Here is a 2525-nt window from a genome sequence, read left to right on the forward strand (position 1 = left end):
AGTACGCCATTACAACAAATGCGGACGTGACGGAAGCACGGAACGACGATTGGAAACACGGGGAATAGGATAAAGGGAAGAAACCAAGCCCCGTGAAATTCCTGTGAGTGGGTAGCATACGACGATTGGGCGCCATTGTGGTCGGTTTGCCTTGCTGCATACCCGACCCGGAGGAATAACACGGGGCCAACGGTTTCAACAACAAGAAACTACATTTAATTGGACATGGACAAGACGATTAACATTGTTACCAGCAGCGCCTGAGTCCAGGCAGCAACCCTCCGTGCGCCGCCTCTGATCCGCCTTATCAAGGCAGCGCATCCAATGTGCTCGTGGCTGGCGTGACGTCGCCACCACGCGGGAAAAGTCTGGCACCGTTGCCTCGCAGTCGGGCAACGGGGCTTGGGACACGCCAGGGTGCCCACAAGGTGCGAAGGAGACGGCCTGAATGTGTGGTATATGTGTAGAGCCAATCGGGATGAGGAGTGTTGAAATCTCCAGCCCAGACGACGGGGGAGCAGGTGTGTTGCTGAAGGACGGCTGTGAGCCATTTGAGGGAGGGTTTGGCGGATGGTGTCCAGTAGGTATTGAGTATTAAGATGGGGGTAGAGGAGTGAGGGAGCTGGGTAAGACTGCATACATGTTCTGTATGTGGCGTGTTACATGGACTGGTGTCAAGCTGGACCGCGGACAGGGTCTTGAGAACGTAGGCGACGGTATAGATAGGGGCATGTGTTTGACATCTGGGAAGTATGCTTGGTTGAATATAAGAAGTGTAGCCAGGAATATTCTAACGGTCAACATCTCTTGCAAGAGGACGATGGCAGGGGGATCGGTGAGAGATTTTAGGTAAAGACGAAAAGCTGCAGCCTTTCTGCGAAGCCTGCAGCAGTTCCATTAAAGATTGTAATTGGAGGCCATGATCTAACGTGCGGTGGGTGTGTTTATGTCACTATTGGTGGGTGAAGGGGTGGGGGTTGCTAGAAGAGTGCGCCTCATGATAACTTTGAGTTGTGTCTGCAGTTGTGCTTGCACCACAGTGAAATGATAGAGTGCAGTGTATATCCGCTCGATGTGGGTGTTTGGCTGTGGATTCTTAGTGTTGAGCTATTGGATGGCGTTTTCCATGCTGTCCTCGATGGTAGTGACGCGGGTGGTAAGCCACTCGATGGCAGCAAGAACGGTAGCGAGTGTAGAAGGGGAGGCTTTGACCTCCATGGTGGTGGTGTTTAGAGGGGCAAGCCCCTGTAGTGTGTTGGGAGGAGCGGCAGGGGGGTAGGAGGGTTTAGGCAGCTTATTGGGGGGAGGCAACGGGGAAAGTGGCTCACTCACCTGACGGGTCCCGTTGAGGGCCGCAGAGTATGAGACGGGGCATTTGGGTGCAATTCCAGCCGAGGAAGGCTTGAGGGCAGGCTTTTTGAGTGGCGGCGGTGGCGAGGTGGGGGAGTTGGCGATCGGGTGGGGCTGCTAAGAGACAGGCCAGCGGACTGGCTGCAGGGTCGGCTGTTGGATCCGCTTAGGACAGCAAAGCGGTTGCTGGTGCGGATGGGGCTGCGTGAGCGGCGAGTTGTGGAGAACGGGTGGCTGGGTAGAAAGCGGTTTGCGCTGGATGCCGTGTCGTTGGCGGTAGGCAGTCACTGTTGCCTGTGCTTCTGCTGCCCTCTGCGGACAGGGGAGGGTGAAACACATGTACGACGAAACCGCCCGATCCGCCGTCCGATCAGGCAATACGACGGTCGGAGGCGAGGGTTTTCAACGCTCTCCGGTGCTACAAAAACCATCGCCCCCCCAAGGTCACTCCAGCAGTTCGCACGTCGGATCGGAGGGTTTCGCCGTACTTACATGTGCTTCGCGCAGCGTACAGCTGTCGAGGCCCGAGCGAGTCCAAGCCAACAGGATAAAGGCTAACAATGTAGCGCCGCGCACCGGATAACGACATACCAGTTGATTAAAATCATCCTAAACTAAAACTTACCTCACATACAGGTAAAGAGTGAAACCAGTGAAACTTATTAGCCAACTCGACGGAACATTGAAGTTCGCTGAAACACCGCAACCACTCCGATCTACTCCGATCCGCCACTCCACCGCTCTGTGGATTCCCCCTGAACTATTAAGTAAGGAAAGAAACCTATAAATTAAATATTTCGTTCATTTGTATAAATAAACTGCCGTGGATCCTTTAGAGCACGCAAAATAAACCGAGAGCACGACAGTCCTCTCTGGAAAAGCCACGAGAAACCATCTCCGTCAGTTTAACGGGTCGCCACCGTTCGCCCACCCGGAGTGAGAGTTCGCGGTACTCCACATAGATGGCGCCACAGAAAAAGAGAAAACCGAGGGGGGCACAATCGGGTCACTCATTTGGCTCTCGTTTCCCCATCTGTCTATCTTACACCCTGGTCCAGGGCAAGAATAGTGACGAAATCGACGTTCACAGGCAGACTGGCTAAATAAGTGCCTGTGACAACTTGTGATGCTTTCCAGCCTGATTTCCATTCATATTTTTCCCTGGAACATTCTAA

This window comes from Ixodes scapularis, unplaced genomic scaffold (assembly GCF_016920785.2).
Source record: "Ixodes scapularis isolate PalLabHiFi unplaced genomic scaffold, ASM1692078v2 PGA_scaffold0__279_contigs__length_252992795, whole genome shotgun sequence".
NCBI lineage: Eukaryota > Metazoa > Arthropoda > Arachnida > Ixodida > Ixodidae > Ixodes > Ixodes scapularis.